Source organism: Schistocerca serialis, chromosome 5 (genome assembly GCF_023864345.2).
Source record: "Schistocerca serialis cubense isolate TAMUIC-IGC-003099 chromosome 5, iqSchSeri2.2, whole genome shotgun sequence".
Lineage (NCBI taxonomy): Eukaryota > Metazoa > Arthropoda > Insecta > Orthoptera > Acrididae > Schistocerca > Schistocerca serialis.
In genome coordinates, this window is record NC_064642.1 from 500,726,684 (window position 1) to 500,753,075 (window position 26,392).

The window sequence follows — 26,392 nt, forward strand, 5'->3', positions numbered from 1 at the left end:
GACAAACGTGTAGTTCCTGAAGAGGGGCAGCAGCCTTTTCGGTTGTTGGATGATTGACTGATCTGGCCTTGTAACACTAACCAAAACGGCCTTGCTGTGCTGGTACTGCGAACGGCTGAAAGCAATGGGAAACTACAGCCATAATGTTTCCCGAGGGCATGCAGCTTTACTGTATGGTTAAATGATGATGGCGTCCTCTTGGGTAAAATATTCCGCAGGTAAAATAGTCCCCCTTTCGGATCTCCAGGCGGGGACTACTCAAGAGGACGTCGTTATCAGGAGAAAGAAAACTGGCGTTCTACGGATAGGAGCGTGGAATGTCAGATCCCTTAATCGGCCAGGTAGGTCAGAAAATTTAAAAAGGGACATGGATAGGTTAAAGTTAGATATGGTGGGAATTAGCGAGTTCGGTGGCAGGATGAATAAGACTTTTGATCAGGTGTATATAGGGTTATAAACACAAAATCAAATAGGGGTAAAGCAGGAGTAGGTTTAATAATGAATAAAAATATAGGAGTGCGGGTAAGCTACTACAAACAGCATAGTGAACGTCTTATTGTGGCCAAGATAGACACGAAGCCCACGTCTACTACAGTATTACAAGTTTATATGCCAACTAGCTCTGCAGATGACGAAGAAATTGAAGAAATGTATGATCAAATAAAAGACATTATTCAGATAGTGAAGGGTGACGAAAATTTAATAGTCATGGGTGACTGGAATTCGGTAGTAGGAAGAGGAAGAGAAGGAAACGTAGTAGGTGAATATGGACTGGGGCAAAGAAATGAAAGAGGAAGCCGCCTGGTAGAATTTTGCACAGAGCATAACTTAATCATAGCTAACACTTGGTTCAAGAATCATAAAAAAAAAGTTGTATACATGGATTAAGCCTGGAGACACTGACAGGTTTCAGATAGATTATATAATGGTAACACAGAGATTTAGGAACCAGGTTTTAAATTGTAAGACATTTCCAGGGGCAGATGTGGACTCTGATCGCACTCTGTTGGTTATGATCTGTAGATTAAAACTGAAGAAACTGCAAAAAGGTGGCAATTTAAGGAGATGGGACCTGGATAAACTGACTACAGAGGTTGTACAGAGTTTCAAGGAGAGCATAAGGGAACAATGGGCAAGAACGGGGGAAAGAAATACAGTAGAAGAAGAATGGGTAGCTTTGAGGCATGAAGTAGCGAAGGCAGCAGAGGATCAAGTACGTAAAAGGACGAGGGCCAATATAAATCCTTGGGTAACAGAAGAAATATTTAATTTAATTGATGAAAGGCGAAAATATAAAAATGCAGTAAATGAAACAGACTAAAAGGAATACAAACGTCTCAAAAATGAGATCGACAGGAAGTGTAAAATGGCTAAGCAGGGATGGCTAGAGGACAAATGTAAGGATGTAGAGGCTTATCTCACTAGAGGTGAGACAGATACTGCCTACAGGAAAATTAAAGAGACCTTTGGAGAAAGAGAACCACTTCCATGAATATCAAGAGCTCAGATGTAAACCCAGTTCTAAGCAAAGAAGGGAAATCAGAAAGTTGTATGGAGTATATAGAGGGTCTATACAAGGGCGATGTACTTGAGGACAATATTATGGAAATGGAAGAGGTTGTAGATGAAGATAAAGTCGGAGATATCATACTGCGTGAAGAGTTTCAGAGCACTGAAAGACCTAAGCCGTAACAAGGCCCCAAGAGTAGACAACATTCCATTAGAACTACTGACAGCCTTAGGAGAGCCAGTCCTGACAAAACTCTACCATCTGTTGAGCAAAATGTATGAGACAACTGAAACACCCTCGGAATATAATAATTCCAATCCCAAAGAAAGCAGGTGTTGACAGATGTGAAATTTACCGAACTATCAGTTTAATAAGTCACGGCTGCAAAATACTAATGCGTATTCTTTACAGACGAATGGAAAAACTGGTAGAAGTCCACCTTGGGGAAGATCAGTTTGGATTCCGTAGAAATGTTAGAACACGTGAGGCAATACTGACCCTACGGCTTGTCTTAGAAGCTAGATTAAGAAAAGACAAACCTACGTTTCTTGCATTTGTAGACTTAGAGAAAGCTTTTGACAATGTTGACTGTAATACTGTCTTTCAAATTCTAAAGGTGGCAGGGGTAAAATACAGGGAGCGAAAGGCAATTTACAATTTGTACAGAAACCAGATGGCAGTTGTAAGAGTCGAGGGACATGAAATTGAAGCAGTGATTGGGAACGGAGTGAGACAGGGTTGTAGCCTATCCACGATGTTATTCAATCTGTATATTGAGCAATCAGTAAAGGAAACAAAAGAAAAATTCGGGGTAGGTATTAAAATACACGGAGAAGAAATAAAAACTTTGAAGTTGTCCGATGACATTGTAATTCTGTTAGAGACAGCAAAGGACTTGGAAGAGCAATTGAACAGAATGGACAGTGTCTTGAAAGGGGGATATAAGATGAACATCAACAAAAGCAGAACGAGGGTAGTGGAATGTAGTCGAGTTAACTCGGGTGATGCTGAGGGAATTAGATTAGGAAATGAGACACTTAAAGTAGTAAAGGAGTTTTGCTATTTGGGGAGTAAAATAACTGATGATGGTCTAAGTAGAGAGGATATAAAATGTAAACTGGCAATGGCAAGGAAAGCGTTTCTGAAAAAAGGAAATTTGTTAACATCGAGTATAGATTTGTCAGGAAGTCGTTTCTGAAAATGTTTGTATAGTGTGTAGCCATGTATGGAAGTGAAAAATGGACGATAAATAGTTTGGACAAGAAATGTGGTGCTACAGAATAATGCTGAAGATTAGATGGGTAGAGCTCGTAACTAATGTGGAGGTATTGAATAGAATTGGGAAGAAGAGGAGTTTGTGTCACAACTTGATTAGTAGAAGGGATCGGTTGGTAGGACATGTTCTGAGGCGTCAAGAGAGCACCAATTTAGTGGTGGATGGCAGCGTGGAGGGTAAAAATCTGAGAGGGAGACGAAGAGATAAATACACTAAGCAGATTTAGAAGTATGTAGGCTGCAGTACTTACTGGGAGATAAAGCAGCTTGCACAGGATAGAGTAGCATGGAGAGCTGCATCAAACCAGTGTGAGAACTGACGACCGCAACAACAACAACTGCATTGGAACATTATGAATTATCTCGAAGAAAACGATTTATTGACACATAGTCAGCACGGTTTCAGAAAATATGGTTCTTGTGAAACATAACTAGCTCTTTATACTCATGAAGGAATAAGTGCTATCGACAGGGGATGTGAAATTGATTCCATGTTTTTAGATTTCCGGAAGGTTTTCGACACCATTCCTCACAAGCGTCTTCTAACCAAACTGCGTGCCTACGGAGTATTGCCTCAGTTGTGCAACTGGATTCGTGATTTCCTGTCAGAAAGGTCACAGTTCGTAGTAATAGACGGAAAGTCATCGAGTAAAAGAGAAGTTATATCCGGCGTTCCCCAAGGAAGTGTTATAGGCCCTCTATTGTTCCTGATCTATATTAACGACATAGGAGACAATCTGAGTAGTCGTCTTATATTGTTTGCAGATGGTGCTGTCATTTACCGTCTTGTAAAGTCATCAGATCATCAAACCGATTTGCAAAATGATTTAGATAAGGTATCTGCATGGTGCGAAAAGTGGCAGTTGACCCTGAATAAGGAAAAGTTTGAAGTTATTCACATGAGTACTAAAATAAATCAGCTAAATTTTGATTACGCGATAAGTCACACAAATCTGTGGGCTGTTAATTCAACTAAATACTTAGGGATTATAATTACACACACCCTAAATTGGAACGATCACATAGATAATGTTGTAGGTAGAGCCAACAAAAGACTGCTATTCATTGGCACAACATTTAGAAGGTGCAACAGGACTACTAAAGAGACTGCTTACGCCACGCTTGTCCGCCCTATTCTGGAGTATTACTGTGCGGTGTGGGATCCATATCAGGTGGGACTGACGGATGACATCGAAAAACTACAAAGAAGAGCAGCTCGTCTTGTATTATCACGAAATTAGGGGAGATAGTGTCACAGACATGATACGTGAATTGGAGTGGCAACCATTAAAACAAAGGCGTTTTTCTTTGCTACAGTATCTTCTCATGAAATTTCAATCACCAGTTTCCTCTTCCGATTGCGAAAACATTCTGTTGGCGCCCACCTGCATAGGGAGAAATGATCATCACGATAAAAGGCTGGATCATCAGCCACATTTCAAGTACAGAAAACACATATTGTGAGATAAAGCACTACTTTCATCTGCTAAACAGCATGCGTATCCACTTTTGGAATGCAATATAGCCGCGATTATGTGTGGATTGCATTCAACAAGTCCTTGGCAAGACTTCGGAGGTGTGTGACGCCAGAGATTTACACTCAGGTCTCTCAATTTCCATAAATTACGAGCCAGTGATCTGTGGGCGCGGAGCTGACGCTTGATAGCATCCGTGATGTATTATGGTTGGTTTAGATCAAGCGAATTTGCTGTCCAGGCATCACTGTCATGTTTCTCAAAACACTGTAGCAAGAATTTGGCTTTCTTACAAGAACTGGTATCTTGCTGGAGATTCAGTCGAGGCTATTTTGTATGAGTATTGTGTGCTAATTACTTTCGAAGAATGAAAGGATGCAAGTCGTCCGCAGTAATGAGCACTTAGTCTACAGCTGCCGATTACTATCACAGGACCCATGGAAGCCAAGTTGAATGTCTCGGTAACATAACACTGGCTCAAACGGACAGCTTTCATGACCCAGTGCCTCAGGAGTCGTTCGCCTGGACGACAGCATATCCCGACACAACAATCGACCTTGTGTAGCAAGAAATGTCGTTCATCCAACCAGGCGACACGTTTCCTTTGATCCACGGTGCAGTCTTGATGATTCCGTTTGCTGCTGCATTTGCAGTAGACGATGTCGTGGGTCGAACAGGGAAAATCGTAGAGGTCGTCTGCTGCAGTCGCAAGCTTTGGTAATGTGCGCTGAACGGTGTGCTCCGAAACGCTTGTGCCTCCAACCACATTGTAGCTGTCATATCTGCCACAGGTTTCCGCCTATCCTGTTTCACGAAGTGGTCAAACCTCCGACCTCCACGTTCTACGACGAGGCGTGAACGTCCATCATGTTCAGAATGAGATTTTTCACTCTGCAGTGGAGTATGCGCTGATATTAAAGTTCCTGGCAGATTAAAACTGTGTGCCGGACCGAGACACGAACTCGAAACCTTTGCCTCTCGCGGGCAAGTGCTCTACTAACTGAGCTACCCAAGCGCGACTCACGACCCGTCCTCACATCTGGCAGAATTGAAGCTATGAGGACGGGTCGTAAGTTGCGCTTGGGTAGCTCAGTTAGTAGAGCAATTGCCCGCGAAAGGCAAAGGTCCCGAGTTTGAGTCTCGGTCTCGCACACAGTTTTAATATTCCAGGAAGGTCCATCATGTTACCGCCTACTTGTGGTTTTACCGTAGTTCAAACATTTTCCATAGATACAGACGACTGTATAACGCGAACAGCCTACCAACTTCACCGTTTCCGAGATGCTCGTTCCCAGGCGCCAGTCCATAACAATCTACCCTTTGTCAAAGTCACTTACGTCAGTGAATTTCACCATTTGCAGCCCGTATTGTGATTATAATGATTTCTCATTCGTTTCTTCTCCGCCTAAATGCTTTTCTTACTTCTTCATGCGCCCACATTGCCACCAGGTGGCATTCAGTCTCTCGTCGGACAATGACCATAATGGTTTGGTTCATCGCCTCCACGGACATAGTGTCTTCGAACATCTGAGTCGAGCTTCAGAGTTAGTACAGTGTAGTCGGCCGGTGTAATGCAGGTGTCTGTTGTATAAGTATTCTGTATCAGGTACTTTTGAAGACACTGTGAGAATGCTGAGAAACGTTTCCAGTCTTGTTCGCCTGCATACCGACAGATCAATAGGCCAAATCTACAGTGAGTCGAAACCTTGACTCCTATTATCTATACTCCACCAGAGAAAGTCTATAGACTCAGTATTGTCAAAATCTAGAAGAAGATACGTCAATAATTGGTACCAAAACAGTTTTCCTGGTGGCCAATGTTAACTGCGTCATGAAAAAACACTCACCCTCTAATATGCCACGACAAATGCTTGTGTGTATATGTGAAGAGTATCTAGCGAAGTTATCTGGTAGCTTATAACATGTCTAGGTGAAATAAAGTTAATTGTTGGATGTTTTTACCGGCCACCCGATTCCGTTGTGACGGTTTCAGAGTCATTGACAGAAAATGTATTCTCAGTTTTAAGGGAACACCCATATCAAGCAATATTAGTTTTAGGCGATTTTAACTTACCGAGTACAGACTGGGACATCCATGGATTTATCGTAAGGGGTACAGAGAATCTCGCGAAGTTCTTTTGAACACTTTTTCCGAGAACTGTCTTGAGCAGTTGGTTCAATAGCCCCCACGTAATGGAAATATTTTAGACCTTGTAGCTATAAACAGGTCTGACCTAATCGACGACGTCAGAATGGAGACACAGATTAGTGACCATGATGTCATCATAGCGACTTTGGTTGGTAAAATTAAAAAACCAGTCAAGAAGGCCAGGACAGTATTTTCGCTAGAAAGAGCAGGTAGGCAGTGTTAACGTCCCATTTGCACAACAAAATTGACATCATTTAGCTCAGTACCATAAATAAACTTCGCGTGACTAGAGCCTCGCGTCGGGTAGACCGTCGCAGGGTGCAAGTCTTTCGATTTGACGCCACTACGGCGACTTGAGAGTCGATGGGGTGAAATGAGAATGATTAGGACAACACAACACCCAGGCCTTGAGCCGAGAAAATCTTCGACCCAGGCGAGAAACGAACCCGGACCCTTACAATCGACATGCTGTCGAGCTGACCACTCAGCTACCGGAGGCGGACAGTTCAGTAGGATGAACCTAGGGTAATTTTGGGCCAAGTTTAAACGGATTGAAAATCACACTCTGGGTAAGTAGGTGCCGAGTTACTTAGATTAAGAGCAGATAACTCACATCGTGGTTAACAACCAAACTCAAAAAGTGCTGAAAAATCAAAGGTTGTTGCACTGTTGGATCAAAAGAGAACAAGAAAATGATGACAGGCAAAAGTTAGTAGAAATTCGTGCGCCTGTAAAAAGATCTAAGCGCCAAGTTTACAGCAACTACCACCGTCATACCTCAGCACTAGATCTTGCCGAGAAACCGAGAAAATTTAGGTCCTACGTAAAAAAACGCCAAGTAGGTCTGCGGCTTCAGAATGAGATTTTCACTCTGCAGCAGAGTGTGCGCGGATATGAAATCTCCTGGCAGATTAAAACTGTGTGCCAGACCGAGACTCGAACTCGAGACCTTTGACTTTTCGCAGGCAAGTGCTTTACCGTCTGAGCTACCCAACCACGACTCACGATCCGCCCTAACAGCTTTACTTCTGCCAGTACCTCGTCTCCTACCTTCCAAACTTCACAGAAGCTCTCCCGCGAAACTTGCAGAATTAGCACTCATGGAAAAACATCCTTTCGCAGTGAAGTTTGGAAGGTAGGAGACGAGATACTGACAGAAGTAAAGCAGTAAGGAGGAGCCGGGAGTCAGGCTTGGGTAGCACCTCAAATGAGAGTGTCTGTACGTTTCAATATTACAGGAATGACAGCTGCGTGCAGCAGGTCGGGTCACGGCAGATCTCACAGACCTGAGCGATCGTGTTGCAGTGGTGACAGACGCAATGCTTTTGTACATTGCCAGGTCTCCGCAGACATTTTGCATGCATCTATGAATATCTGCGTTGCTCTGGTTTTCCGCCAGAAGAAACTCAATGACAGCTCCGTGAATCTAACACTCCTCCGTTACAGACGCCAGTTTGAGAGCTACGCATAGAGCCGCCATCTATCGGAAGTGCATGAAACCACAGGGGCTGAAGCGTGAATATTCCACCAGGTCCCACAACAAATTACAGTAGTTTTTCAACAGAAACAGGACGAGAAAAAAATTTGTGTTGCATTACTTATTGATCCCATCTAGTAAGATATGAGGAAGCTATTCCTTATGCTATATGCAAAACGTCAAGTTTTGAGAAAATTTCTGTTCCTTAACAACTGTTAAAGTTATTGACTTGAAACTCGAATTACGAGCTACTATTTTATTTGACATCGTTGGATAAACTTTGAATCCACGGCCACCGGCAACTCCAGCGACACGTTCAGAACCTAATTACAGCAAAGAAACGCCGGGACTGGCTCCAGCCCTGTACGCAAGTCAACACCACCCTCCCTACAAACTCCTCCAAGTACTGGTCGGGTTTCCATCACCTTACTGGTTCCCATGCCGCCCCCTATTACCCCCTTCTCCATAGCGACCGTCCCTTCCCGACAACCTCAGTAATGCCAACCACTTCGCTTTCCACCTTTCCGAGGTCTTCTCCATCCCTGATGACTCCCACTCTGATTATCCTCTTTTCCGCGCCATCATGGAACGTGCCGATGCCTCGGTCACTCCACTCGCTCCCAGTCTCCAGTACTTAAGGCGGTTACCCCCCCTCTGACAACAACACTCCAATCACAGCACACGACACTAAACGTATCCTCCAGTCAAAACGCAGCACCGTCCCTGGTCACGTCTGTGTCACTTACCACCACCTCAAAGAATGCTTCTTCTCCTTCCTTACTGTCCTTGCCACCTTGGACAACGTTATTCTCTCCACCAGCTTTTACCCTGACGTGTGGAAGGTTTCCCGCGTCCTCCTGTTCCTCAAACCCTATTGTCCTATCTGCCTCACCTCCATCTTCATTAAGGTCTTCGAATCCACCCTCTCCCATCGTATCCATCACCACCTTAATCAACACCACCTCCTCCCCCTTATCCAGTGTGGCTTCCGACCCTCCTTCTCTGCTGAAGACCAACTCCTTCACCTCATCCACCCTCTCTCCCTTCAACTTAACTCATGTTGCTCCCCCATTTTTCTTTCCCTCGACCTCCAGAATGCTTACCACCACGTATGGCATCCTGGTCTCCTCTTTAAACTCCAAACCTACGCCCTGCCTATCAATTTTTTCCATCTGGCCGCTTCCTTCCTCTCACACCATCCTTCCTATGTCACCCTCCCAAATACTAACTCCTGTATCTTTGATCCCACTGCCAGCATCCTCTCCACAACCCTCTATCTTTCGTACACTGCCGGTATGCCCAAGACACCCCCACCTGTACACCTCCTCCAGTATGCTGGTGACACTGCCTTCCTGACTCTCTGCTCTACCCTTCAACAGTCTCAACACACCATCCAAACCCAGCTTGACCAGTTCACCACATGGTGCAACCAGTGGTTTCTTCATCTCAATCCTCTCAAGACCCAGGCAATTATCAAAGGTCGCACCACACTCCTTCCATCCCCATGATTTCTACCTAACCATTTATGGTCGTCCCATCCAACTCACCAGCACCTTGCCCTCACCCTTGATCGCCACGTCACCTGGACCCCTCATCTCCTTACTATCCAGGAGAAAGCCCATAACCACCTCTGCCTGATGAAACTCCTGTCCAGCTGGACATGGGCATGGGAGCCTTCCACTATTCTCGACATCTACAACTCTCATCCGTCCTGTCCACTGTTATAGCAGCGTTGCCTGGATCTCTGCCCCCCCCCCCCCCACTTTTATAAGGCCATCCAAATCCTTGAACTCCACATGCTATGCCTTGCCTTGTATATATCCACCTTCCATCCCTACATGGCTGCTATATGACCTCATCCCCTTTCCCCACCTCCTTCTTTTCTTCCAACATATCTGCATCTCTATCACTATATCCACCCCTCTCTCCACCTCCACACCCATCATCTTCTTGATAAGGGCAATTTCGAGCACCACAACCCGCTTCCCCCCCTGGATGATGAACTTCACTGTGATGTCCACCCTTCCTACTAACTGTAGCCTGGCCTTGTCCACCTCCCTTCCCAGGACAAGACCCCTTCCTCTCCTTCCCCCAGAGTAATTTTACTTTCTTCCCCCCCCCCCCCCTTGAGTCTCTGGACTCCCTCCTTGGCTCTTTTCACCTCCTGTCCTCCCCTCCCCAGCTCCCTTTGTTATGCCACCACCTTGTCTCCCCATCTCTCCCACCCTCTCTAGCACCAATTCTCCCCCCCTTTTTCTCTTCTCCCTCGCATCCCTACCCCTGCAGATGCTCCTAGTTTGTTTCTTCATCATCAGTGTGCTATGTCAGTTTCTCTTCGGTGCCAATCTACAGTGATGCCAAGTGCTGTTGTTTATCATGTGCTTGACTTTATACTCCATCCATAATTTGCCTTGTGTGTTTTTTTTTGTGTAATATACTGTTTCAGATTTTTATCTCCATTTTTAGTCACCCCCCTTACTACTTTCTCTCCCATAATGTTCCTCCTCTTTTTATCTATGTTCCGCCATATTTTCTCCTTTATGTTGTTTTAAATGTGTTCCTGCTATGTACTTACTGTCTCTCGGCTGAAGAGCAGCACCTATGCTACTCCCAGCCCACCCTGAATGTGAAAATGAAATTCAATAAAACAGAAAGAAAGAAGAAACTTTGAATACAATCTGTGTGCAGTGTGAAACAGGCAGATGTTAAATAACGGTTTTTTGCATGATCAGCGACTCAATGTGCGCCCACACAGATGCACGCCAGCTCGGATATGTATAGCAAAGGAACAGTTGCCTCGAGGACACCTGCAAAGCAACCACATGGGCATTTAATAATGGCTGTTAAAGAGTGATTACATTTTGCTATGCCACGCCTTCGCAACCTATGCCTATAGCATCGGACTCAACATAGAGAGTAGTGTGTCATTCCCCACGACGCCTTTCTGTGTATACTATCTAGCCGGATGCTGTGGCCGAGCGGTTCTAGACGCTTCAGCATGGAACGACGCCACTGCTACGATCGCAAGTTTGAATCCTGCCTCGGGCATGGATGTGTGTGATGTTCTTAGGTCAGTTGGGTTTATGTAGGTCTAAGTTCTAGGGGAATGATGACCTCAGAAGTTAAGTCCCATTGGGCCTAGAGCCATTTTTTTATATTATCTCATGAAAAGTAACGGGAATCGTGTGTGTAATGGCGAACTGACCACTAGATGGCAGAAGAGGCGGACCCAACAGCAGGAAAGGAGGCGGAGACTATTTCTTTTCAGTAGGAAATCAGCAACAGCAGAGCGGATCGTCAGGAGAGCAACCACACTTCGAACGTGGGCTATTCACTGGATGTCATCTGAGAAACAGATCCATCAGAGACATGTCGACTCTTCTGAACTTGGTCAAGGAACTATTGAGCAGAAACGTTTGTGAACAACCACAGCTAAACCAGACCAGCTGGACCCTGTATACTGACAGACAGAGACCGTCAAACATTGTGGATGATGGTAAAAAATCGTGTGAAAGCAGCGGAAGCAATCACTCGCGAGTTTCAAAGGGCTACCAGCAGTCCATATGCCACAATGATTGTCCGCAAAGAAAAAGAACGGAATAAAATGATAGAGAAGCTCTTCATACGGTAGATAATCGACGCTTGAGTTGTTACAAAGAGCGATGCCACTGGATTCAGTGACTATAAACGAGTGATTTGAAGTAATAAATCACACTATATCCTATGGCAATCCACCGGCGGAAGGATTGCTCGCAGCTCGTGGTCTAGTGGCTAGCGTTGCTGCCTCTGGATCACGGAGTCCCGGGTTCGATTCCCTGATTGAAGATTTTCTCTGCCTAAGGATTGGGTGTTTGTGTTATACTCATCATATCATCATCCTCATTCGTGACAGTGGCTAGATTGGATTGAGTAAAAATTGGACTGTGTAATAATTGGGACTTTGTACGGGCAATGACGACCACGCAGTTGAGCGCCTCGCAAACCTAACATCATCATCATCATCATCGTCGTCGTCGGAAGGATTTGAGTTAGGCGATGCCTGGAGTACGTTACTTGCCATCATGTATAGTACCAACAACGAAGCACAGAGGATATGGTGTTACGCTAGGGTATATTTTTCGTGTTTCGAGTGGGGTCCTCTTACTGTACTTAAGGAAACCCTCAATGAGGAAGGATAACAACACATTTCAGAGAATTTTGTACTGCGTACAATACGGGAACAGTTCCGAAACTATTATTGTTTTTAGCAGAATGATAGTGCACCCTGGCATAAAGCAGCATCTTTGAGGCAAATATTTGTGGACATTAACATCTTAAAACAGACTGGCCTGCCCAGAGTCCTGACATGAGTCCAATGGAACACTTCTGGGATGAAAGAGAACGTTCACTAAGATCCATACCTGTCGCTCAACTTCACTACCTTCTCTAGTTTGTGCTATTGAAGAATAATTGCCTGCCATTCCTCCACAGACATTTGATGCCTAATTGAAAGTGTCCCCAACATAGTTCAAGCCGCTGGTTGGTTGATTCAGGGAAGGGGCCCAAACGACGAGGTCATCGGTCCCATCCCATCATATTAGGGGAGGTTGGGAATGGATGTCGGCCTTTCAGAGGAACCATCGCGGCAATTGTCTCAAGTGATTTAGGGAAATCACGGGAAATCTGAATCAGAATTGTTGAACGCGGGTTTGAACCGTCGTCTTCCTGAATGTGAGTCCAATGTGCTAACCATTGCACCACCTCGCTCTGTGGTTCAAGTCGTCATAAAAGCGAAGGACTGACACATCCCCTATAAATGTCCATTGACAGGTTTCCGGATACTTGTGATGAGATAAGGTATTTGTTTTGCTGTTGAGATTTTGTCATGTATTTAGTCAAACTGGGATAATAGGACAATATCTCTCAAAGCAACATTTATGGCGTAACCTGGAAAGCGTGAATAGTGATCCAACAGTTCCATAATCGTCACAATCACTCATTGCTGTACCATTTTTAAGCGAGCTGGGCAAGAGCTGTAATGGTAATGGGCCAGCCCCCGACTAGTGTTCAGATGATTCACTATCCTCCGTTGCAAAATGTGTTTGTAGAGGTAGAATACACCAAGATTTTCACTACAGTCGCTTTGTTGTAACTGCCAGGTATTGCTCGTTCAGTGATTTAGCTGTATTTAACTGGTAATGCTTTGTTTTGTGATCTAGATCCCACGCAAGAGAAAACGGCTCTATAACTTAGCGCTACATCAGCAGAAAATGTACAGAATTACTAGCAGTGATTCAACTGGGACAGCCTGGAAGATGCCAGAAAACGTCTTCCAACGTGCGTCGAAGTAATACTCTGTACAGCCGTTAATGGGTCAGGTGCTACCTCAGCGTAGGTGGATTGTGTCAGTTGGAAACCAAATGGCATGACAGCAAGTGCCAATGATATTTATTCTACGAATAAAACAATTCCCATAGAAATTCTCGATGAACCTTGGGCTTGCTGGATGCATGTGCTACTACTACATGTAGGCACCTATGCACTAACACGATGTGTTGTAACGGTCAGCGGGCCGTTTCCTTCCTTCGGAGAAATAACTGCAAGAAGATTACATTCTGACTTTATCATTTCACAAATCACGAGGAATAAATCTACAAAGCGATGCATAGATGCAAATGTACCTTCAACGTTTTTCACAAAGTTTTCGTATATTTATCAATTCTATTCTAAAATCAACATATTCGTTCGAAAGATGTACTGTTGTAAAAATAAGTATCCTAAAGAAGTTGAGCATTTTACCTGAACTGCTGTAATGTGAAAACTACTGCTAGAGCCTATTAGGAAGCTTTTAAAACTGATTTCTACGCTTTCTCACCAAAGATGAATACGTTCTTTCGTGAGTTCCCACCGTTACGTACATTTGGGGATACAGGCAGTAACTGCTTACCTGAACAACGCTCCAAGGCACCATAAACGTGTGTCGAAGCAGCCCGTCAGTTCAGTAATTATCGTCCACAGGCGTCACATGTTCATAGTCATAATTATACCAGTTCAATATCACTGCTGCTCTTTCCAATAATAGCCACTAACTCCGTAGTCCAACATATATATATCTGTCCGTAATTTATGCTGTTTCTATCTTAATGACTAGGTCGTCTGAAATGTCCACTAATTTAACTGTAAATGCCTGTCAGGGGTATCGCTTACGTTACCTTCACAGTAAAACTGCCTGCCTCACCACAGTTGCAGGTACCGTGGGAGAGCCAGGTATACGACGAGGACGTAGCAACAAGTGTAAAAGAACTTTCCCAGATGAAAGAGGAAGAAATATTTCGCTGAAACAATGCAGTAGTGTTTAATGGTATTTGAGACGAAGTGCGCTACACGGGAACGTTGAACATACAGCAAACAGAACGCTGTTACACAGCCCACAATGATTTGGGAAGCAGTCTGTGAAGGCGTTAAATAACCGCTCACCTCATTAATCTATTACAACGATATTGGCCACGTTCTTTTCTGGCGTAAGATGGAGCGCCGAAAAGCCAGTCGGGAACGTTAGAGCAGAGACGGCTGTGAAGAAGACATTAGCCAATAGCACACTGGCCGACCCCTCTCTAGGACGACGACCCGATGGGCTTTTAGGCGAAGAGATTATAAGCGCCGCTCCCGAGTGGTCGCGGCCAGTGCTACAGAACTGACAAAACCAGCGACATGTATAGAAGCACCCATTGTATTACTTCACTTGTATTGGTATCGTTATACTGAACGACACTGATTATACTGCATGTTGCCCTTTGCTTGCGAGACGTCTGTATTTCTCAAAGCTAAGTATTGCCATTGGTTTTTTGTAATAAAACTTTTTAAAGGATTTACTTGAATTGCTATCTAGCGATCCGAGAAGCGGGTTTCCTAGGCACACTATATTTGACGAGTAGGCAGGATACAATACTTTCAGTGACAATATCCGGGTTGCAGGTTAACTTGGGAGTGCGTAAGAATTCCTTTTGCTGACAAAACCACGAGGCACGAGCGCAAGGGAAGTCTGACAGGACGGCCTCCCAACGGAGTGTCAGATTCCGAGCCACGCTAATTCTTTTCAAGATGCCTAAGCTTTAATAATTTTTATGCTTCCATGTGTTCCGAAAATGTCTACGGATTGGCGATTCCATAGAGTCGATAAATACGATAAAAAATTGTTAAACTGCACCCTTAAAAAATTTATAACACGCAATGAGTTTCATGGCATATTGACCTGCTATATTATGACATACATCGTATAATTACATTTATGTATTTGACTTTTTGGTTTCAATGTAATATTTTACGTAAATTAAGAACTTTATATCTCTGACTCCCTACGCCAGATGTCAGTTACTGTATTACAACAAATTCTGTTATATTTGTTGTCATGTTATTTGTATATTCTTCTTCTTTTCTAGTCCTGTAATCTGACACCATATAACTTCACCTGTTGATTTTTATTCTGACACGTTTTTTAAGTTGTTTGAAAATAACACGCCAGAGTATGTTGGCAAGATGTGCATTTCCCCCCTGTCTTTTTTGGTATGCGTTTTTTAATGTACAGTTTTAAAATTGAAATATTCAATTAATGATTTGCAAGTGCACTTTGGTATTTTGTGGTAATCTCTTGGAAAATAAAGAATTGTGAAGTCTTCAGGTGACACACGCCACATAGAGGGCATTCCAAGACCCTGCCACACCGAAGTCTGCTGTGTAGGTGAATGTAAACAGCGGCTTCAGTTATTGTGATCGCTTCTCCGTTTTGATTGCTGATAACTTGATACCAGTGTTTGAGTTTAATTTGTACACAGGTATGTATGGTGTCACCGCCAGACACCACACTTGCTAGGTGGTAGCTTAAATCGGCCGCGGTCCATTTAGTACATGTCGGACCCGCGTGTCGCCACTGTGTGATCGCAGACCGAGCGCCACCACAAGGCAGGTCTCGAGATACGATATAGCACTCGCCCCAGTTGTACGACGACTTTGCTAGCGACTACACTGACGAAGCCTTTCTCTCATTTGCCGAGAGACAGTTAGAATAGCCTTCAGCTAAGTCCATGGCTACGACCTAGCAAGGCGCCATTAGCCTTCCATAGTTTGATAGTTATCATATGAAATGTCTCATCAAGAATGCTGTATTCACATCAAAGAATAAAAGATAAGTATTCGAGGAGCTGCATACTTTTCTTATGAGAATTCACTACTTATCCTGTTCCAGAATTCACGCCCGTCTGCGTTAGATAGCGTGCATTTCGGCCTACTTTATCTACAAGGTGTTGGCACATTTACCAACACATCAGTATGTTCTTTCCAACAGTTGGTTTATACTCAGGTGTATTTGTGGTTTGTTGTTTTTATTCACTGATCGCTACGTGAAATTTTTAACTTCCAGCACTGAAGATGATCACTATGTGATTGAAAATCGATTTTGCTATCAATGAAACATCAATATTACGGCCAACGCTGACCTTCCTTTTAATGTCTACGGAGTCTTTCATGTGGAATGTTCTGTGAATTTGTGACATGTCGGAAAGTACATGTTTTTGTATTTGGGAATAATAAGTACCACTTGGTCATTATGAGCAATCTAACAAGTCCTTTGGTTCACCAGCTTATGTGCAACAAGGCCTAGAGAAATGTAATGTCGACGGGAAAAGAATGATCTGTCAGAATGTGTAAATACTTCTTGTTGCTTTCAGTGGACTCTGAACAATTTTCATTTAGCTAATTTACGTGCGTTGCTAGCACTTCAATTTGATGCGGTAACTGTCTATTCTTCGTGCGTACCTATTGAATGTTTCTACTGCAGTGGAGGATTTCATTCTAAACACGTTATTAGTGTGTAATTCGGGGGAATGAAAAATTTTGATACATGTGTTTCAGTATTAATCATGATTCGTTGTGACTCTGGATTTGGTTTAGCTGTCACTCACGTAATTTTCTGTTTACATTATTTGCACGGAATTTCAGAAGTAAGTTTATTATGGAAACTTTATTTCGACTATGAGACTTCCCTTTGTCGCTGAGTTTTTGCTCAGGTGTGTGTCACATGTTTCCTGGAAAGAGCTTTGCCAAAGTATGACCACTCACTGGAAAATATTATCCACCAGGTCTTTTCTTTGTCTAATGCTCCAGCAGACGGCGCACTAACAGCAGTATTTTAAGTAAGTGGAACATTATCTTCTTGTTACACATGAGTTTACAAAATTTCAATAATGGTGAGGTATGGAACAAACGCCGGCCGGTGTTGCAATGCGGTTCTAGGCGCTTCAGTCTGGAACCGCGTGACCGCTACGGTCGCAGGTTCGAATCCTGCCACGTGCATGGATGTCTGTGATGTCCTTAGGTTTAAGTAGTTCTAAGTTCTAGGGAACTGATGACCTCAGATGTTAAGTCCCATAGTGCTCAGAGCCATTTGAACCATATGGAACAAACAAAACCGAAAAAGTGGATAGTTTCAAGCAGTCGGACGTGTTATCCAGTATTTATTTTTGTTAAAGAATGGTGGAATATACTTCATGGTTTTAGCCATAGTCGTTACTGATGGGCCATGATCATCAACTATTTTTTCTTTAAGCAGGACTATATATTCCATTGCGCTTATGTCTTTATTGCATTAGTGTTACGAGTTCAGTTTGTGTAGTGGATCCTGTTTGTGTTCAGGTTGGAGATCGTTTAGTCACACGCAACTCGAAACAATTACTTTCCACTATTAACATAAATCTTTCAATATATGTGATGATTATTTGATCCACTACCACGACCATAGACCCACAATCAAGGCATTACAGCGCCTTAACGATCTTGGCTACGAAGATAACTGAAGAATAAGTACGATTACCACACAGTCTAGAAGAAAAGTCTTGAGTCAGGATGAAAGCGGGCAGATCGACGCGGCAGCAAGTGCCGGCGAGCTGCTCTTCAGAGGGCTGCTATGTACACGAGCTTGGGAGTCACATCTGGAAAACGAGTTGTTCACTCAGAGGTAACTCGCGCATTCATACTTCAAGAGAACACACAATGACGCCCATTCTCAGACAGATGTTGAGTCGTATGTACGCAAAGTGACTTCGAATATAGGAATGTAGCCTTCTACTAATACACTCCTGGAAATTGAAATAAGAACACCGTGAATTCATTGTCCCATGAAGGGGAAACTTTATTGACACATTCCTGGGGTCAGATACATCACATGATCACACTGACAGAACCACAGGCACATAGACACAGGCAACAGAGCATGCACAATGTCGGCACTAGTACAGTGTATATCCACCTTTCGCAGCAATGCAGGCTGCTATTCTCCCATGGAGACGATCGTAGAGATGCTGGATGTAGTCCTGTGGAATGGCTTGCCATGCCATTTCCACCTGGCGCCTCAGTTGCACCAGCGTTCGTGCTGGACGTGCAGACCGCGTGAGACGACGCTTCATCCAGTCCCAAACATGCTCAATGGGGGACAGATCCGGAGATCTTGCTGGCCAGGGTAGTTGACTTACACCTTCTAGAGCACGTTGGGTGGCACGGGATACATGCGGACGTGCATTGTCCTGTTGGAACAGCAAGTTCCCTTGCCGGTCTAGGAATGGTAGAACGATGGGTTCGATGACGGTTTGGATGTACTGTGCACTATTCAGTGTCCCCTCGACGATCACCAGTGGTGTACGGCCAGTGTAGGAGATCGCTCCCCACACCATGATGCTGGGTGTTGGCCCTGTGTGCCTCGGTCGTATGCAGTCCTGATTGTGGCGCTCACCTGCACGGCGCCAAACACCCATACGACCATCATTGGCACCAAGGCAGAAGCGACTCTCATCGCTGAAGACGACACGTCTCCATTCGTCCCTCCATTCACGCCTGTCGCTACACCACTGGAGGCGGGCTGCACGATGTTGGGGCGTGAGAGGAAGACGGCCTAACGGTGTGCGGGACCGTAGCCCAGCTTCATGGAGACGGTTGCAAATGGTCCTCGCCGATACCCCAGGAGCAACAGTGTCCCTAATTTGCTGGGAAGTGGCGGTGCGGTCCCCTACGGCACTGCGTAGGATCCTACGGTCTTGGCGTGCATCCGTGCGTCGCTGCGGTCCGGTCCCAGGTCGACGGGCACGTGCACCTTCCGCCGACCACTGGCGACAACATCGATGTACTGTGGAGACCTCACGCCCCACGTGTTGAGCAATTCGGCGGTACGTCCACCCGGCCTCCCGCATGCCCACTATACGCCCTCGCTCAAAGTCCGTCAACTGCACATACGGTTCACGTCCACGCTGTCGCGGCATGCTACCAGTGTTAAAGATTGCGATGGAGCTCCGTATGCCACGGCAAACTGGCTGACACTGACGGCGGCGGTGCACAAATGCTGCGCAGCTAGCGCCATTCGACGGCCAACACCGCGGTTCCTGGTGTGTCCGCTGTGCCGTGCGTGTGATCATTGCTTGTACAGCCCTCTCGCAGTGTCCGGAGCAAGTATGGTGGGTCTGACACACCGGTGTCAATGTGTTCTTTTTTCCATTTCCAGGAGTGTATGTTTCGCGTAGAATTTTAACGCATATAAATTTCTTCAACTCAGCAAATATCAGGCGGCTACTCGCGACAGATAAGCAACGGGTTATTGAATACAGGGTAACACGTGACGCATTTACTCGCAACAGACAAGAAGCGTGTTGTTGATTCACATGTGACAAGTGAAGGACAGCATGACGAGGAAAGAGTCACTTTGTCACAGGCCGTAGCTCATAGAACGTTCATTAGAAGACGGACGAGAATCGATTTTTGTGGACCTTAGAGAGTCATTAGACTGTTCACGTCACACTTACAGGTCCTGCATCATCCGACGTGTGAAAAAGGGCATACCCGAATTAAAAGATAGGCGAGTGGTCTGAGTATCCATTACGGTCACTTGAATTATCAGTAGTTGGTAGAATAACCTTTAACAATTAAGCTGGGTTAGAGCCTATGGAATCAGGCAAATTACGGAGCATCTCCAGACATCATTCTTTACGTAGCCACAACTGTTATGGGCAACAATTATCTACTAGTGGGCATCAAGAGAACCGGCGAGTCGTTGAGGTACGTTGGCTAGATTCTGGCTGAGATTCTATGCTATTGAAACCGTAAATAGTGAATTCTGTATTATTTCATACGATAGCCATAACAGACTAAAACTGCACGCATTTGTATCCGGTAATTGATACTGATCGCGGAAGTTGGACTCCCATCTCTAACCCAGTATGATTCTCTATGCAGTACATGTTACGTATTGTTATATATTTATATTTGATATCCGCTAACTGATCACAGAATTTGGCCCAAGTGTTCTTCCTTCTCGCTTCAGACTTTCTACTAATACGCCTGTTGTGATTAGAATGTACCATTCCCTCTCACCTTCGTCTTATATCCGACAACAAGATAGGAGTCCACTGCCTTGCAAGTCCCTTATGGCAATAGTGAAACGTGGTTACTTTTGTCGACTGGACGTAGGTCCAAGGCAGGTAAACGTTTCGTGCGATTACAAGCATAACGTTTGCGGGATACGACAGTTCGCGGAGTTGGGTCAGTGTTTGCACTGTGTGAGTCGCTACGAACAGTTCACATGCTGTACTTACTACTATAAACAGTTTTAATTCTTACCGTTAGTGACTTTGTTTGTTTCTTTAGTTGTTCCTGTTCTTCCATGCACATGTGTGTGGTGAAACCCCAGCACATACACATGAAAGAGCAGAAAAACTGAGTAAACAACGACAAGAAACCATGAGTAAAGACTAGAACCAGAACTGTTTATAGTAGTATATGAATCACGCGAATTATTCATGATTCTAGTAAACAGAATTGTAAGAGAGAAAAAGAAATTGTTGCAGTGACCACTGAAGATGCTTTAGAATAAAACGAAACGTGTCTGATATTAATAAGACTTTCTTTGCAGTTTCAAATAATGTAGTAATTAACCTATACAACTTGTATATCTGCAAGTGCGGAAAAAAGAGGCCGAAAAAGCAAGAAAGACAGCATGTAAGTTAGATACTGAATTGACGTTTGGAGTGACATCTCACGGCAATGATGGGAGCACATCGTGACGTAAGAGATATGTTACAACCAGTGCAAATACTGTATGCGAATCATGGGGGGTATATGTGTCTGAGTGATTCAATATGTATCAGAAGCTGGCTAAAGTGGCACAAATAAAATAAAAGATACGAAAAAACAAATGATGTACATGTTTAGTTCGTGTTACAGCACTACTCCTGTGAAGCTTAGTACGCACTGTGATGCATTGTTGAGGCTCATTGCCGTAATGCTGTTCTGTGTACTCTTGATTGAAAACTTCTCCGCTCTGCCACCAAAAGAATCGCCTCCACATCCAGGTTTGATTCTAAAGAACGTAATGTATGTAAACGAAACATATTTGCTGAAGTAGTTTTTGCCGAAAACGTTTTACTTGTAGCATAAGAAATAAATCACCGCCTATTTTGGATACACATGTTTTTTTCGCAATGCTCTCAATGTAATTGCTCTGGAACGATTCCAGCGATACAACTCGTTAAAAATATTTGTTGATTTGAAATTGTAAGTCTTACATCACAGCTTGATGATGACTCACAGCTTGAAGATGACGTGGTTATCTTTTCGTTGTCATATCTATTGCGATACACTTAAGTTCAATAACTCACTGCACATTGTTCGAAGAATTTGCGGTGAATTAAGAGAGCGAATTGAGTTTGGTAATCTCAGGGAAGCAGAAATTTACGTCATATTTTGAAATTCGTATCTCCACGTTACTTAGAGGTGAATGCTTGGTTAAAAGACAAAGTGAAAGAAAGTGACCCAGCTAGGAGTTGGTCTCATACCGTTTGGACTTCCTGTCATGCTTCGACTTCCTGCCACAAAACTATACCTCTTTTTTTTCCACTATGACTCTCTCATATTTTCTTGTTTTTGTGTTGTTATTGCGCTACAGTAGAGGAAAGAATGGCAACAGCCAGCTTCAGGCTGGGTGGCGATGACATGGGCGGGGGTCAAAGAATCCCAAGAGCTGGGCACGATGCCTCCGCCTGCCCCCACCTGTCGCTGTGTTAGTCCCTCAAGTGGACATGGTACTAGGTTGGCTGTTATTTTGTTTTTTGTTGGTGGTATGTTTATTTTCTTCATTTTTTATTCTTTATGAAAATAAAACTTGGGACATAGAAATTGCACAATTGCGGGACTCAAAAGAAAACTAAGTTTCTGTCTAGGGAGAACACAGTGAGACAAGGCTCCAGAAAAAGGGACAAAACAAGTAAAGCTATTCTATGCCTTGGCGATTAAAGACAAGGTGCAACATACTTTTATTTGAAAATAAAGCACGATAACGTGGAAACCTCTGCCACTTCCCATTAGCGTTCACCATATACTGGCGAAAAACACGGGGATCGCGATCGATGTCACACCCGACTATCTAGTGGGCGTAGTGCCCGAGGAATCATACGATCTAATTACTTCCGGCACACAAAAAGTTCAACCTTGAACGCAGCTTCAGGTAATCAGGCCAGGAATGTTAGTCGTCGGCGAATCCAGTGCCATTGGTCTCGTCCGCAAAAGGCAAGGCCGTGTGCTAATGTATGAGGTCGATGACACGTGTCGCAGATACCACTCAGTCTAAGACCAATGCGACGTTCGTTGTTCGGCCTTAGATTGTGAATGACCCTATACCACGATGAGGCTAGTTCCATCGGGGGGATAGGAAAACTAACGTAAAACCAAGCGGTTTTCCAGGGTATCAACTGCGCGGCCATTTCAGGGGAGAGAGGGACGGTTGCACTGCCGAACGAGAAAGTAAAAAACTGATGGTAAGATGTTTCACTGATCAAATTTCGGCTCCCAGAATACGTATTATTATATAAACTTCACGTATATGCCGAAATTTAGAGTTGATCCGGCCAACATTCGGAGGGGAGTCAGACTGGCTGGTAGAAGACAAATAAAGAAAGTGTAACAGCCAGAAATAGAAAAACGATCAAATAACACTTCTTTCAAAAATATCACGTCTGCACTTGAATCGTAAATAAATTGCCGCAGCACCGCAAGTCTAAGCTCGGAAGTAAGAAAGATACAGCCATCTAGTTATTCCCAAAACAATTAAACTGATTACTTGCAAGTGACTTTGAAATCCGTGTTTCACAGTCCATGGCAGAATCAACGGATAAATCTGAATGTCAAGAGTTGGATCCCTCTCTTCCATCCTCTTTCAGATTGTTTTTTTGCCGATACTTAACGCTCAGTTTGGAACCGCTGTTTGTTGCGGATTTGCGGGAAGGCAACTGAAGTATGGGGGATCCTGCGGAAATTCAGTATCAGATGCAGAGGACACACCCCACTCCTCCACAAGTGGGAGGTACGGCTCATGAGATTCAAAGGAAACTAAAACTGACAGAATGTCTTTTACCGTCACCATGTGTCCCATTGACGCACTTGTGCCGATCTGGTTCTGATCAGGAGCGGCGTGCAGCATACTTTCCCCATCCAGCAGCTCAAAAGATTCAGGAATGCCCGGCATGTCCTTCGATATAGTACGGAGCTCCGGAACAGGTCCATGCTCAGGTGACTCCGAAGAGGCGGTTTCGTCTCGGAAGACACGTCAGAGGTGGGATTGGACGCTTTAGAATCTTGAACAGCAGCTGACTCGTTATTATCTGGTCTGAACTCGGAGGGGAAGAGGCTTCCTCCACTGGAATATTTTCAGCAGAGCGGAGAAGGGGTGAGGAATCATCTGACTCCTAATCATCTTGTGTCTGTCTACGCTTGTTTTGAAATGGAGGCGGCGACGGCGCGGAAGCTGCAGTGGCGAAGTCCCTATACGAGTGTAACGGTGAAAGTGCACTAGGACCATCAAGCAATGGCTCGCGTTGCCCTTCAGAAACTTAGTTAAGTATAATGCCTGCCACTTGGGGAACCATGACTGCTAAAGTTTGCCTTTAACGATGTTCCTAAGTGGATTATAAGACCGTGACACTACGCTGGCTATTTGTGAGGAGGTGTCCGCTCTAATTATATATCAAACAAGTCCCTTCTGGTCGTGCGTGAATTTTATGTGCCCAATAACCACACACCTCCAAATGAGAGGATATAATCGATTTGAGCACCATGTCCATGGATCGAACACCACTCTAAACTTGTAAACGATGATGCGCGGACCAACATACCCGTCGCATACTCCGTATGTTCCCATACGGAGCGCGCGCCGGAGTGCCGAGTGGTTCTAGGCGCTACAGTCTGGAACCGCGCGACCGCTACGGTCACAGGTTCGAATCCTGCCTCGGGCATGTATGTGTTTAATGTCCTTAGGTTAGTTAGGTTTAAGTAGTTCTAAGTTCCAGCGGACTGATGACCTCAGAAGTTAAGTCCCATAGTGTTCAGAGCCATTTGAAGCATTTGAACCCAGACGGAGCAAGACGATTTGAGGAAACTGTCATCAACTTCGGGCGGTCGGTTAAATACTTTAACATTCGTTAACATGCGTCCGTCAAAACAATCATAGTATTAGAACTATCACGATGAGTGACGAGAACCTGTTGTCCGCGCCACAAAATAATCCTGTCCACCTGAAGCGGATCTAGAAACTTGACATACTCGTAAAACACATAGCATTCAGATTCGAAGTAAGAAATGTGAACCTGTTCTGAAGTTATCATGATTGTGTCTACAAGCCAATCATGAATATCTAGCTAACTTAGCTGCACGTGTCACGTGGACTTATCAAATTTAAAACTGATGGTACCTGTACGTGAAGTGTTCCTGGAAGCCATGGACGACATCACGGTACAAGACAATGCTGCGTCAAAACTGAATCACAATCACGAAACGCTAAGATATGAACAACTAGGCGACACACACTAGGACTCACACGACACTAAAGACAAAAAACGAGGAAGCTCTCGCAGCATTACGATAGAGACGGAAACTGACAAGACCTACTCGCCTATCTTGCGAAGCGGGCGTGAACTAGACTATCACGCCACAAAAATATCTGGTAGCGCTTGCTGCGTTTTCGAGGCACTGCTGCTCTCTCGAGTTATGGCGACTGTTCGCCAGATGGCAACGGCATCGTTTTCACTTCTTAACTTTAATTCATCATAATTCAAACTATCTGTGTAAAATGTTCATAAATTATATACGGAAACCTTCCTCGTGAATCAGTATACCTGTTGGTCAAAACCTGATCAGAACCCTTACGGCAGTTCCTGAGATTAGATTACATTTCAGAAGCACGCAAGCAAGCGACTTTTTAGAAGACGTAACCATAGTGTTAAATGACGTTACCGGCATGAACTAAGATTGCCCAACTACGAAAATCACCAAGAAACACAAGGACTAGAAGAGATACGAACAAACGGCTGTGACCACCTGATTTCTTTAGCTTCTCTTGTGACTTACATGTAGCTCACCACCATCTGTTTTTTGTTCGTACTACTACCCAAGTGTTTTGAACTACCAGTAATTGTACTGTGCTGACATATTAGCATGTTGCAATAGGCATCAAACGAGGGAAAATTGTTGGTACATGCAAAGTTTGAAATGCTGTGATTGTTCGTTTCGAAACGTCACTCCAGACTTCCTTCCACAATCCCAAATGCAGTTGGCATATAATGAGCAACTGTACCAAGACTCATGACAGACTCATAAAGATCACGGAAAATTTTGGATCGTTAAGTGCAAGAAGTTAAGTGTGACAACAGTGACTGATGTGTCAGTCTATGATGGGCCAATCGTTTAATATGCATCTACATAACACAGTGCAGAAATAAAAGGAAATGTTAAAGTGGTGCAAGGAATCCAACAACTTGACTGCAGACTTCGAATACTCACCTTGTCTACGGATCAACTGGAATGTATAGTATCGACAGGCGTGTCGTGTTATCCCTGTGACCTATCGTAGGATACTGGTAGAAGCCAACCTGGGGGAAGATCAGTTTGGATTCCGTAGAAATGTTGGAACACGTGAGGCAATACTGACCTTACGACTTATCTTAGAAGAAAGATTAAGGAAAGGCAAACCTACGTTTCTAGCATTTGTAGACTTAGAGAAAGCTTTTGACAATGTTGACTGGAATACTCTCTTTCAAATTCTAAAGGTGGCAGGGGTAAAATACAGGGAGCGAAAGGCTATTTACAATTTGTACAGAAACCAGATGGCAGTTACAAGAGTCGAGGAGCATGAAAGGGAAGCAGTGGTTGGGAAGGGAGTGAGACAGGGTTGTAGCCTCTCCCCGATGTTATTCAGTCTGTATATTGAGCAAGCAGTAAGGTAAACAAAAGAAAAATTCGGAGTAGGTATTAAAATCCATGGAGAAGAAATAAAAACTTTGAGGTTCGCTGATGACATTGTAATTCTATCAGAGACAGCAAAGGAAGAGCAGTTGAACGGAATGGACAGTGTCCTGAAAGGCGGATGTAAGATGAACATCAACAAAAGCAAAACGAGGATAATGGAATGTAGTCGAATTAAGTTGGGTGATGCTGAGGGAATTAGA

At 44.2% G+C, this 26,392-nt stretch overlaps 1 long non-coding RNA gene across 1 annotated transcript in view; it reads right to left on the reverse strand.

Moving 5' to 3' along the window:
- The window catches only part of LOC126481671 (uncharacterized), a 128,118-nt gene extending 103,366 nt beyond the window's left edge, over positions 1-24,752 (reverse strand). Inside the window, exon 1 of the long non-coding RNA XR_007587610.1 lies at positions 24,640-24,752. This is a non-coding gene — a long non-coding RNA (uncharacterized LOC126481671). The remainder of the gene's footprint in view (positions 1-24,639) is intronic.
- Between the last annotated feature and the right edge of the window lie 1,640 nt (positions 24,753-26,392).